General features: G+C 43.3%; 1 pseudogene; it reads right to left on the bottom strand.

The window, feature by feature from the left end:
• Positions 1-13,111, bottom strand: part of LOC146855082 (apolipoprotein L3-like) — a 28,179-nt pseudogene extending 15,068 nt beyond the window's left edge.
• Positions 13,112-14,346: the final 1,235 nt, after the last annotated feature.

Below are 14,346 nucleotides of genomic sequence, written 5' to 3'. Positions count from 1 at the left end.
GTGTCTAGTTTTCAAAAATGCCTGGGTTTGGTAGGTTTCCCTAGATGGCCGCCGCGCACCGGGCCAAAAACCAAAGTGACCCCCCTTGCAAAACCAGGTGGTTTGGCGATAGGCCATCTTGATGTCGCCTCACTACGTTTGGGGCCCTTGCCTGCCGCGGGTACTTGGGCCTCCCACACAAGTGAGGCACCATTTTTACCGGGAGACCTGGGGGAACGCTGGGTGGTGGTAAATTTGTGTGAGCCCGGTGATGCCACTACTTTCCCACCCCAAAATGTGTGAAAAAAGTGATTTTTTGGGCAAAAATTGAGGTTTGCAGGGGATTCTGGGTAAGGAAACGTTGGGGGATCCACGCAAGCCATACCTCCCTGGAAGCCGCCGGGTGTCTAGTTTTCAAAAATGCCTGGGTTTGGTAGGTTTCCCTAGATGGCCGCCGCGCACCGGGCCAAAAACCAAAGTGACCCCCCTTGCAAAACCAGGTGGTTTGGCGATAGGCCATCTTGAGGTCGCCTCACTACGTTTGGGGCCCTTGCCTGCCGCGGGTACTTGGGCCTCCCATACAAGTGAGGCACCATTTTTACCGGGAGACCTGGGGGAACGCTGGGTGGTGGTAAATTTGTGTGAGCCCGGTGATGCCACTACTTTCCCACCCCAAAATGTGTGAAAAAGGTGATTTTTTGAGCAAAAATTGAGGTTTGCAGGGGATTCTGGGTAAGGAAACGTTGGGGGATCCACGCAAGCCATACCTCCCTGGAAGCCGCCGGGTGTCTAGTTTTCAAAAATGCCTGGGTTTGGTAGGTTTCCCTAGATGGCTGCCGCGCACCGGGCCAAAAACCAAAGTGACCCCCCTTGCAAAACCAGGTGGTTTGGCGATAGGCCATCTTGATGTCGCCTCACTACGTTTGGGGCCCTTGCCTGCCGCGGGTACTTGGGCCTCCCACACAAGTGAGGCACCATTTTTACCGGGAGACCTGGGGGAACGCTGGGTGGTGGTAAATTTGTGTGAGCCCGGTGATGCCACTACTTTCCCACCCCAAAATGTGTGAAAAAAGTGATTTTTTGGGCAAAAATTGAGGTTTGCAGGGGATTCTGGGTAAGGAAACGTTGGGGGATCCACGCAAGCCATACCTCCCTGGAAGCCGCCGGGTGTCTAGTTTTCAAAAATGCCTGGGTTTGGTAGGTTTCCCTAGATGGCCGCCGCGCACCGGGCCAAAAACCAAAGTGACCCCCCATGCAAAACCAGGTGGTTTGGCGATAGGCCATCTTGAGGTGGCCTCACTACGTTTGGGGCCCTTGCCTGCCGCGGGTACTTGGGCCTCCCACACAAGTGAGGCACCATTTTTACCGGGAGACCTGGGGGAACGCTGGGTGGTGGTAAATTTGTGTGAGCCCGGTGATGCCACTACTTTCCCACCCCAAAATGTGTGAAAAAAGTGATTTTTTGGGCAAAAATTGAGGTTTGCAGGGGATTCTGGGTAAGGAAACGTTGGGGGATCCACGCAAGCCATACCTCCCTGGAAGCCGCCGGGTGTCTAGTTTTCAAAAATGCCTGGGTTTGGTAGGTTTCCCTAGATGGCCGCCGCGCACCGGGCCAAAAACCAAAGTGACCCCCCTTGCAAAACCAGGTGGTTTGGCGATAGGCCATCTTGAGGTCGCCTCACTACGTTTGGGGCCCTTGCCTGCCGCGGGTACTTGGGCCTCCCACACAAGTGAGGCACCATTTTTACCGGGAGACCTGGGGGAACGCTGGGTGGTGGTAAATTTGTGTGAGCCCGGTGATGCCACTACTTTCCCACCCCAAAATGTGTGAAAAAAGTGATTTTTTGGGCAAAAATTGAGGTTTGCAGGGGATTCTGGGTAAGGAAACGTTGGGGGATCCACGCAAGCCATACCTCCCTGGAAACCGCCGGGTGTCTAGTTTTCAGAAATGTATAGGTTTGCTAGGTTTCCCTAGGTGCCGGCAGGGCTAGGGTACAAAATCTACAGCTAGTCACTTTGCCAAAAAAAGGGTCATTTTTCACTCCAAAACCACTTTGCGTTTTGCGCTATTTCCTGTTGCGGGCACTAGGCCGACCCACACAAGTGAGGTACCATTTTTCTCGTAGGACTTTGGGGAACGCGGGGTGGGTGGAAATTTGTGGATCCACGCAGGTTCCAGAACTTTCCATCACAGAAATGTGGGGAAAATGTGTTTTTTTTGTCAATTTTTTACGTTTGCAAGGGATTCTGGGTAACAGACCATGGTGGGAGGCAGTCAAGTCACCCCATCCTGGATACCCCTGGGTGTCTAGTTTTCAAAAATGTATAGGTTCGCTAGGTTTCCCTAGTTGCCGGCAGGGCTAGGGTACAAAATCTACAGCTAGTCACTTTGACAAAAAAAGGGTCAATTTTCACTCCAAAACCACGTTGCGTTTTGCGCCGTTTCCTGTCGCGGGCACTAGGCCGACCCGCACAAGTGAGGTACCATTTTTCTCGTAGGACTTTGGGGAACGCGGGGTGGGTGGAAATTTGTGGATCCACGCAGATTCCAGAACTTTCCATCACAGAAATGTGGGGAAAATGTGGTTTTTTTGTCAATTTTTTACGTTTGCAAGGGATTCTGGGTAACAGACCATGGTGGGAGGCAGTCAAGTCACCCCATCCTGGATTCCCCTGGGTGTCTAGTTTTCAAAAATGTATAGGTTTGCTAGGTTTCCCTAGTTGCCGGCAGGGCTAGGGTACAAAATCTACAGCTAGTCACTTTGCCAAAAAAAGGGTCATTTTTCACTCCAAAACCACGTTGCGTTTTGCGCCGTTTCCTGTCGCGGGCACTAGGCCGACCCGCACAAGTGAGGTACCATTTTTCTCGTAGGACTTTGGGGAACGCGGGGTGGGTGGAAATTTGTGGATCCACGCAGATTCCAGAACTTTCCATCACAGAAATGTGGGGAAAATGTGTTTTTTTTGTCAATTTTTTACGTTTGCGAGGGATTCTGGGTAACAGACCATGGTGGGAGGCAGTCAAGTCACCCCATCCTGGATTCCCCTGGGTGTCTAGTTTTCAAAAATGTATAGGTTTGCTAGGTTTCCCTAGGTGCCGGCAGGGCTAGGGTACAAAATCTACAGCTAGTCACTTTGCCAAAAAAAGGGTCATTTTTCACTCCAAAACCACGTTGCGTTTTGCGCCATTTCCTGTCGCGGGCACTAGGCCGACCCGCACAAGTGAGGTACCATTTTTCTCGTAGGACTTTGGGGAACGCGGGGTGGGTGGAAATTTGTGGATCCACGCAGATTCCAGAACTTTCCATCACAGAAATGTGGGGAAAATGTGTTTTTTTTTTCAATTTTTTACGTTTGCAAGGGATTCTGGGTAACAGACCATGGTGGGAGGCAGTCAAGTCACCCCATCCTGGATTCCCCTGGGTGTCTAGTTTTCAGAAATGTATAGGTTTGCTAGGTTTCCCTAGGTGCCGGCAGGGCTAGGGTACAAAATCTACAGCTAGTCACTTTGCCAAAAAAAGGGTCATTTTTCACTTCAAAACCACGTTGCGTTTTGCGCCGTTTCCTGTCGCGGGCACTAGGCCGACCCGCACAAGTGAGGTACCATTTTTCTCGTAGGACTTTGGGGAACGCGGGGTGGGTGGAAATTTGTGGATCCACGCAGATTCCAGAACTTTCCATCACAGAAATGTGGGGAAAATGTGTTTTTTTTGTCAATTTTTTACGTTTGCTAGGGATTCTGGGTAACAGACCATGGTGGGAGGCAGTCAAGTCACCCCATCCTGGATTCCCCTGGGTGTCTAGTTTTCAGAAATGTATAGGTTTGCTAGGTTTCCCTAGGTGCCGGCAGGGCTAGGGTACAAAATCTACAGCTAGTCACTTTGCCAAAAAAAGGGTCATTTTTCACTCCAAAACCACGTTGCGTTTTGCGCCGTTTCCTGTCGCGGGCACTAGGCCGACCCGCACAAGTGAGGTACCATTTTTCTCGTAGGACTTTGGGGAACGCGGGGTGGGTGGAAATTTGTGGATCCACGCAGATTCCAGAACTTTCCATCACAGAAATGTGGGGAAAATTTGTTTTTTTTTTCAATTTTTTACGTTTGCAAGGGATTCTGGGTAACAGACCATGGTGGGAGGCAGTCAAGTCACCCCATCCTGGATTCCCCTGGGTGTCTAGTTTTCAGAAATGTATAGGTTTGCTAGGTTTCCCTAGGTGCCGGCAGGGCTAGGGTACAAAATCTACAGCTAGTCACTTTGCCAAAAAAAGGGTCATTTTTCACTCCAAAACCACGTTGCGTTTTGCGCCGTTTCCTGTCGCGGGCACTAGGCCGACCCGCACAAGTGAGGTACCATTTTTCTCGTAGGACTTTGGGGAACGCGGGGTGGGTGGAAATTTGTGGATCCACGCAGATTCCAGAACTTTCCATCACAGAAATGTGGGGAAAATGTGTTTTTTTTGTCAATTTTTTACGTTTGCTAGGGATTCTGGGTAACAGACCATGGTGGGAGGCAGTCAAGTCACCCCATCCTGGATTCCCCTGGGTGTCTAGTTTTCAAAAATGTATAGGTTTGCTAGGTTTCCCTAGGTGCCGGCAGATCTAGGGCACAAAATCTACAGCTAGTCACTTTGCCAAAATAAGGGTCAAATTTCCCTCCAAAACCACGTTGCGTTTTGCGCTGTTTCCTGTCGCGGGCACTAGGCCGACCCGCACAAGTGAGGTACCATTTTTCTCGTAGGACTTTGGGGATCGCGGGGTGGGTGGAAATTTGTGGATCCACGCAGGTTCCAGAACTTTCCATCACAGAAATGTGGGGAAAATGTGTTTTTTTTGTCAATTTTTTACGTTTACAAAGGATTCTGGGTAACAGACCATGGTGGGAGGCAGTCAAGTCACCCCATCCTGGATTCCCCTGGGTGTCTAGTTTTCAAAAATGTATAGGTTTGCTAGGTTTCCCTAGTTGCCGGCAGGGCTAGGGTACAAAATCTACAGCTAGTCACTTTGCCAAAAAAAGGGTCAATTTTCACTCCAAAACCACGTTGCGTTTTGCGCCGTTTCCTGTCGCGGGCACTAGGCCGACCCGCACAAGTGAGGTACCATTTTTCTCGTAGGACTTTGGGGAACGCGGGGTGGGTGGAAATTTGTGGATCCACGCAGATTCCAGAACTTTCCATCACAGAAATTTGGGGAAAATGTGTTTTTTTTGTCAATTTTTTACGTTTGCAAGGGATTCTGGGTAACAGACCATGGTGGGAGGCAGTCAAGTCACCCCATCCTGGATTCCCCTGGGTGTCTAGTTTTCAGAAATGTATAGGTTTGCTAGGTTTCCCTAGGTGCCGGCAGGGCTAGGGTACAAAATCTACAGCTAGTCACTTTGCCAAAAAAAGGGTCATTTTTTACTCCAAAACCACGTTGCGTTTTGCGCCGTTTCCTGTCGCGGGCACTAGGCCGACCCGCACAAGTGAGGTACCATTTTTCTCGTAGGACTTTGGGGAACGCGGGGTGGGTGGAAATTTGTGGATCCACGCAGATTCCAGAACTTTCCATCACAGAAATGTGGGGAAAATGTGTTTTTTTTTTCAATTTTTTACGTTTGCAAGGGTTTCTGGGTAACAGACCATGGTGGGAGGCAGTCAAGTCACCCCATCCTGGATTCCCCTGGGTGTCTAGTTTTCAGAAATGTATAGGTTTGCTAGGTTTCCCTAGGTGCCGGCAGGGCTAGGGTACAAAATCTACAGCTAGTCACTTTGCCAAAAAAAGGGTCATTTTTCACTGCAAAACCACGTTGCGTTTTGCGCCGTTTCCTGCCGCGGGCACTAGGCCGACCCGCACAAGTGAGGTACCATTTTTCTCGTAGGACTTTGGGGAACGCGGGGTGGGTGGAAATTTGTGGATCCACGCAGATTCCAGAACTTTCCATCACAGAAATGTGGGGAAAATGTGTTTTTTTTGTCAATTTTTTACGTTTGCAAGGGATTCTGGGTAACAGACCATGGTGGGAGGCAGTCAAGTCACCCCATCCTGGATTCCCCTGGGTGTCTAGTTTTCAAAAATGTATAGGTTTGCTAGGTTTCCCTAGGTGCTGGCAGGGCTAGGGTTCAAAAACTACAGCTAGACTCTTTGCAAAAAAAGTGTAAATTTTCAGTGTGAAAATGTGGTGTGTTCACCTTAGGTTTTGAGCCACTTCCTGTCGTGGGCACTATGCCTACCCACACAAGTGAGGTACCATTTTTCTCGGGAGACTTAGGGTAGTTCAAATTTGTAAAGCAACTGTTATTACCTATTGATTTTTGATGCATTTCTCCCTTCCAAATGAAAGACATTGTGTAAAAAAAAAGTCATTTTGAAAAATGACCAATAATTGTCATGCAAATATGAGTATTCCCAATTTCGAAAATGTGCAAATATGCACTGTTTCTGAACTCTGTAATTTGTTCCCATTTCAGAAATACATAGGTGACTTTCATACCGATTTTTCCAAGTATACATTTTCCCACAATAATTGCTATATACCCGGACCAAAAAAAAAAAACATTACAAAATGCTGCTCATTTTTCTACTCTGGGTTCGTTGGGCTCTTGATGAACCTACAAGTCCTATATGTCCCCACAACCAGGAAGGTCTACCGGATGTAACGGTACATTGCTTTCAAAGAGATGTCATAATTCGAAGAAGTTACAGGTAAAAACGTTGACTCAAGAGGCTGCTTTTTTCAACAAATTTTTAATTTTTCCTATATTTGCCTGTAAATTTCTATAAAGAAACCTTGATGGATCTACGCAAATGACCCCTTGCTGAATTCAGAATTTTATCTACTTTTCAAAAATGTATAGCTTTCCAGGATCCATTATTGTTTTGTTACCCTTTTCTACCGTTAACTGGAAGGAGGTTGAAAGCACAAAAAATAGCAAAAATAGGGTATGTCCCAGAAAAATGCCAAAACTGTGTAAAAAATGTTGGTTTTCTAACAAAAGTCTGTCATTCCCTAAAAGCTGGAGAAATTGTGATTTCAGCCCCACAAACCCTTTTTTGATACCATTTGCAGAGAAAAACCCAGAAGCTTTCATTTGCAGCCCATTTTTCACATTTTTCACAAAAAAAAAAAAAATTGCTGTATTTTGACTAATTTCTGGGAACCCTCTAGGAGAATCCACAAACCCTGGGTACCTTTAGAATCCCCAAGATGTTGGAAGAAAAGGACGCAAATTTGGCGTGGATACCTAATGTGGTCAAAAAGTTACAGGGGCCTAAGCGCGCACTACCTCAAATAGCCCAAAAAGGGCTTAGCACAGGAGGGGAAAAGGCCTAGCAGCGAAGGGGTTAAGTGCTGCATAAATACTTTGCACATTGACTCTAAGAAAAGCCTGATTGCTTTTGTGTCAAGCTACCAGAGGGATAAGCGCAGGTTAATTTAATGACTTTATGTGGTTCACTCTGTCCAGGATTGTGGCTATTGCCTGAGTAGGGTTTCACCCCCTCAACCAGAAACCCGATCATCACAAACATTGTTTGCAATCACAAAATGACTGTAAAGCAGTAACTGTATTATATTGATGGAGCTACAATGCAGAAAATACAGTTTCTGTTTTGAAACAGGGAAATGATTTAACAAGACACAATGTTCACAAATATATAATGTTTGCATCAACTAAACAACTGCAAACACTGTGCTGGAAAATTGACCTCAACCCCCTTGCTAATGGTTGGACACTTTGTATTGGGGACTACAAACAATTACAGTTTATGATTAAACAGATCACAAATATGAAAGCTGGTGAAAATTGTATAGTACTGATTCAGTGTACTGGCATAATGTCAACAAAGTGTCTCGGAGTTCAATTTTTGGAGATAGAACACCAAGAATTTCAGCTTACCTCCAGTTTAGTGTAGTTCCATTAAAGGTAGAAATGGTCACCTAGAGGGGTCTTCTTTACTCTAGATCAGCATCTCCACATTCAGGGGAACTACATTGGTGAAAAAGGGTGACAAACAGCTATCTGATCAACTGAGATGAATGGTCTGATAGCACACAAGCACATCAACACCCATTGGTGCCACTCATGCCCTTAACAGGGTCTCCTAATGTAGCTCAATCCAGAAGGGTCAGTGGTTAGAAAATAATAATAAAAGGTGGTGCAATAAGTATTGCATCTGCATCTATAGATCCCAGGATGAGGGACATCTCCACTGGAAAATATTACCAACATGTTAGGCCAGCATTGATTCAACAGGGCTTGAAACATATTCATATTTTTGGAGGCAACAAACAAGTCCTGTAAGCAACACAGCAGGGTTCACACAAAGATGTGTCCGCAGTTAGATGTTTGCCAGCATGAACTCTTTTGCTCTCAAGAACTGACTGAACTACCCTTTAGGGAATTCAATATGGTGATTGATTATTGAAGTTGCACCTGTGCCTCATCACTTTTTATAACCGTTTATCTCTGCTGAGTCACAGGGAAAACTGGTGAGACTCTATGAATTGGTATAGGACATTGTAGATGATGTATAAATTGACTAAAGCCTGTAGGTGGTAATGTCAAACCCTGTTGCTGAACCACAATTAATGTGTGTAGTAAGACAAGCACTTAAATGGTGAAATAATATGTCAGTTCTTTAACTGTTTGAGCACTGAGCCTCTGCCTCTCATACTACCTCCCATAGGAGCCTTTGATTCCTCTCCCTCGCTATTCTGACAGTCCATTGCAGAAAGGGTGTAGTTGGCCCAGTTTAGAGAACCATTGTAGGATGTGTCCCTGGACACTAGAAGCAAAAGTCTAACAACCACAATTGTGTCCCAGTAGCCCTTGACTGCCCCCCAAAAAGTGTCTGACATCAATTTAATGAACTGGAAGGTTTTGTGAGCAGCTCTTGGTGTAATAACCTCAGAATAAGTCTTGGGCACATTTTTTATTACCCTGAAGTAGTATGGGTAATTTTAGTAATTATTCATTAATCTCATGATGCAAAATAACTGAAATCACGTGATTATGCCAGCGTAAGTAATTAAGAGTCATTTGGAGCAAAAATCCTACTGCAGGAGCACACTTCTATTTGTGACCTGTAGCATTGAGTGTTATTTTCTTAGCGCAAAATGTATCTTCTAACCTATTTTGGACATGAGAATAGCACTAAATGCTGGATTACACTTCTCACACAATTATGCATAATTATGAGTGATTTTGCTGTCATTACGAGTAATTATGCTAGAGAAAACTACGCCAGTCACGCCCACCCCTGTTCAGAATGTGGGTATTCCAGCTGCAACCTAGATCAAGAAGTGGCCAAATTTGTTAAATCCCTTTTTAAACTTGCTTTAGACCTCCATAATGCCAGTTTATGAGATGGAAAGAACCCATAGGGTTTTTATAGCATAGCAGTTAAGAAGGGACTTGTCTCATAAATCCGTTTATTGAAGGTTAAAAAAATACTGTGGTCTAGGGAAGACATGTGTGTTAACTCATACTCTGTGATAATGTGCATTTGGCATGAAGGAGATGCAAGGAAGAAGATCCCAGGAAGAAGGTGATACAACATATGTGAAGTTTCTCCCTACAAATCATATTACAACTCAAGAAAACTACCATCATTCCCACCATGAAGGTTGAGTGGAGGTTGACAGAAGGTTGACAGAATACAGGAGACAGAAGATGAGCCGAAGTATATTGAGCCATCACAAACTTCTACCACAACTCCTGAAGGGTGGGAGGCACAACACTCATTGGAGCAGAACATTTGTTTAAGAAAGATTAATCAACTGTGCACTGCAGCTGAAGGACCCCTGAACATGATGCAATCTGCCTGGGACAGCATGCCCAGCTTAGCCCTGCCTCAATTAAGAGTCAGAAAGGAATAAAGTTACTGTGCGTATCTGTGAGGCACAGAGTAAATATATATTTTGCTTACTTAAGAGCAAGCAGAGATAACATTTATATTTTAGACCAGTCAGCTGGAAAGCTTCACAGTGATTACTGGTCAAGCTTACGGTGAGTGGGTGTATCCTACAGACATGCCGTCACCTTCGGCCTCAGAATAAGTTGACTTGCTCCAGCTGTAGTCCAAGCAGCAATTTGCTTCTTGATTGGGACAAAGAAAACAGACCACATTATTCTTGCACATGCAAAGCTAAACTAGATGTCTTATGGGGAAATCTTGTCTTACATGGCATGCCTGACATAGATGGGCCTTTACCAAAACACCCCATAATATCTCATTAAGAAACTGAATGTCTGTGTTAGTTCCAGGACACCCAGCAACCAAAACCCTGCTTTACACCCCACGCATTAAAAACGAGCGACACTATCAAAATCCTCTTCTGGGCATGTCTCTCAATCCACATAAGGCATGAACCTAAAATCTAGAATGCCCTTCCATTCCACTCAGTCTCCACCCTCTTACATCAAAGACCTCAACAGATGATTTTTAACTAAACATTCTCTCTCTTCCCCTAGAATAAATGCCCTGAATAACCAAGTATAGCTGCTTAAATTGATTTTGCCACTCTATTTATGGCTTGAAATCCATGATTATGACATTTCCCCCTCACTTTCTACGCATCAACTTTCATGATAGTGTCATGTTGTTATCTTCTAATGATGTCTATTTTTGTACTTGTTTAATTCTTTGATTAGACTAAATGTTTTTTTTCTTCGGATTATGTTGCCAGTGTTTATTTTGTAGGACAATGAGTGCCAGGACCCAAGGTTTTCTCAAAGGCCAACCATTGTTGCAGCAGAATGTCAGTGTTCATGAATACCAAGGCTGTCTAGTTTTGATTCCACCCCATGCCTCTTTCATTCACCACTATACATTTCCTGCACACTTATCCCACTCTTGCGAGTTATTTCTCACTCCAGATGTCTCCGTTTACCACTATGTTCCCATCATTCTTTTCCACCCTCTGTCTCCCTTTTCTGTCTCTCTCTGTTATCTTCTGGGCCAAAGTCTGATATGATAAACAAAGTCTTGGTATCTAAAAATGAATGCCTGTAAGCCCCACCTGCAACCACCGGTCCAAATTAAGCACTGGATGTGTCCATTACATATATACTCTCCAAATAAATTATAACTCAATAATGCACTGAGGTACATAGTTCCCACAACCTTCATGGTGTATGTATGGACTTTACAAAAAAACTGTAAATATATATTTTTTAAATACAGCAGATGGCCAAGGCACACTATACACATCAAAAAGTGGTTTAAAAGAGCAACAATGAATTTCATCTATTGTATTAAATATAAAAACACCTGAAACAGATTCCAGGAATATTATCAAGTACGGATCACACTGCCCCCTAGTCTGTACAGATGTCAATGAAATACTTGAAATTCCTACAACGAGTCATTAGGTGAGAGCTTTGCTATATCAGACATTCTTACCACTAAGCTCCTGGAAACATCCGCCCAGCATCTTCAAAAACGTTCCAGAATGTCCTGCTAAAAGCCAACACAATGTTTTTGTAACTCTTTCTTGATAATAGGTGTCCACACTCTATGATGGGCAACTACTCTGTTATCCTCACAGCCAATTATGCAAAAGATTAAGAAGACTATACCTGACACCTATCAGGAACAAATAATCCTTACTCTAATATTTTGAAACCAGTCAAACGTCATCCGCAAACATAACATATATAACAATGATCTTTATTGTAACAGCAGAGCCTAGGCTATTTGATGTCAAAAACATTAGAATAACCAACCTCTGCTAAAGTGCCCCCAGTCCATGAGCTTCAGAAGACCTATCCCATATAAATGTTTTCCATGCTCATATTTCCATATAAGCAACATCAATCATGGGCAGGTAAAATCATCAATGCATCCCATGCACAAGGGAAAAATTCCTTTGCATCATGGCCATTTAATTTTAGTTCTGGTTTCTTTTTTCAGAACAAAGGAAACACTGAAAACTCTGAGATAAGAAGGTGGCCGATTTGTAATAAAAACAATTATGAAAGTGCTCTTGCCAGGTTGGGAGTAGAGTAGCACTATTATCAAATATTCCCAGCAAGACCCAGAACAGTAAGTACAGTGAGCAGCTAACATGGTTGTTTTAGACCGGCTTCCACCAGTCCAGCGGCCGCCAAACGTTAAATGACCCCAGTATCATGTGAAGGCAGAATCATGTAGCTATGGCCAACAAACATGCCAAGGAAGCATCCATCCATGTGAAATTGAAGCAGTTTCAGTTAGGATTTAGTCCTCACTTTATTTTGTTAGTAATGCCTAACTACAAATTGCAATCGGCTTCACTCAACATCAGTTATCACCTTTTGTCCAAAACAATTCCGACCACCTTTTGCCCAAAACAATTCCGACAATAGGGGATTGCATTTCTTTTTTTTTCTTTTTTTTTTATTTGTTTATAGCTATTCAGAGAGATATTACACTTGAGTACATATAAGAAATCATTTAATTTGTTACACTTTGTCAATACTTATCAATTAATCCAAATTAATATGGAGAATGACAGAAGAAAAATATATATCCAAAACATTTATAATAACACAAGTTAATCTATTATACATTACCCTTTCCCTTTTAGCCATTTCGTTACAGGAGCCCATAATTTTGTGCCCCATTTTCTAGCCTGATATCCTCTACAGGTATACAAATCCTGTTCAAGATTATAAACAGCTGTAAAAGCACCCAGAAATTCGTGAAAATATGGGGGCAATGGATCCTTCCATCTAGTTGCAATAAGTAACCTGATTATAGTAACTGAAATGAATATGATGCTGAGCTTGGTCTAATTCTAGCTTGCTATCATATTTAATCAATATGAGCGAAGGGGTTAATTCCAACGTTTGGCCAAGGATCCTTGCCCAGAACTTTACCAGTTCGGTTTTTATCAAGTCCAGTTCTACACACCCATAAAACGTATGGATATCTTCTGCTGGTCCTACCCCACATCTAGGCCATTTATCATCCTCTCTTTTACCCCATTCAAATAGTTTAGCCGGAGTAAAATATAAATTGTAGATCATTTTTTAATGCTGTGATTTTAAATTAGCTGATAGGAGCGTTTTCTTACCTAATTGTAGTGACATATCGATATCAACATCTTCATCCTCTAGTTTACTGGTCCATTTTGTTTCAATTTTATCTATATCATCCTGAGCTTGCTCCATCATCAAGCTATATAGGTGTTTAATTTTACAGGCAGATTTCCCCATAGTTTCAAACAGCCCTATTTTGACACTCGATATTGTCTGTCTCATTTTACCAACAACCCCCTTGATTTGTAAATATTTAAGATAATGTCCATCCGGGATTCCAAATTCTCTTTGCAGCTCGCTAAACAAATATAATTGGCCGTTTGGCTGGATATCCCCCACTGTCCGTACTCCTAATTTTTCCCATTGTTTGGCTATAACATCATAATACACAGGGGGAAATAAAGATGATTTCCAAATAGGTGTATACTTTGTTATCTTCTTGATATTCATTTGCTTTTTTATTCTGACCCAATTTTTCCAGGCGCTAGAAATAATCTTAAATCGCACTTTCTTATAATAACTAGGTTCCAACTCACGTAAAAATAGTGCTTTTGCCCTTTCCCCTAGTGCCAGTTCGTAAATTGTTGGGAGCTCCTTTTCCTGTACCTTATTAACAGAATTTTCAAAACAAAGTATACTCATTTGTTGTAAAAAAAGCAGCCCAATAGTAAAAGGTTAAATTAGGAGCAGCCCACCCTCCCCGTGCTTGTGGTAAAGTAAAATGTAAGAGATCTCTTAACCTTACCATATTGCCAAATAAACCTGCTAAATATAGAATCTAGAGATTTAATTATAGATCCTTCTATTTCCACCGGAAGTGCCCTTAGGGAACATTACCATTTTGAGAATGTTCAACCCTCCCTATAATGGTTAAGTGAAGTGAATTCATTTGCCTAAGGTCTAAGGCTATTTTACTGATCACAGGATCTAGGTTTATTTGAACAATCTGCCTAATATCCGGAGTGATCTTAACTCCAAGATAGGTAGCAGTATTTACTCTTCGATTATCCATAAAGATGACATTTTTAGTACAAATTATTTGGGTCTTTGATTTATTCAATAAATACCCTGATTCCTTCCCAAATAAAATTGCAATATCTTCAATCTCCCTTATGGCTTCCTCAGGGTTAGGTGTTAATATTGCAATGTAATCGCGTAAGCAAGTATCTTGGTTCCATATCCCTGGGTCATGACTGGGACAATTGTCTTATTCTCGATTATCGTTTGAATGAAGGGGTCTATGTAAAGGGCAAATAAAATTGGAGAACAAGGGCATCCTTGCCTAGTTCCTCGCGAAACTCTTATCATCCCAGATTCTCTACCCATTAACTGTAATTTTGCGTAGGGAGCTCTATACATAGCTTTAA

This window comes from Triturus cristatus, chromosome 4_1 (assembly GCF_964204655.1).
Source record: "Triturus cristatus chromosome 4_1, aTriCri1.1, whole genome shotgun sequence".
Lineage (NCBI taxonomy): Eukaryota > Metazoa > Chordata > Amphibia > Caudata > Salamandridae > Triturus > Triturus cristatus.
The sequence above is the reverse complement of the archived record's forward strand: the minus strand, read 5'-3'. Positions and strand labels throughout refer to the sequence as shown.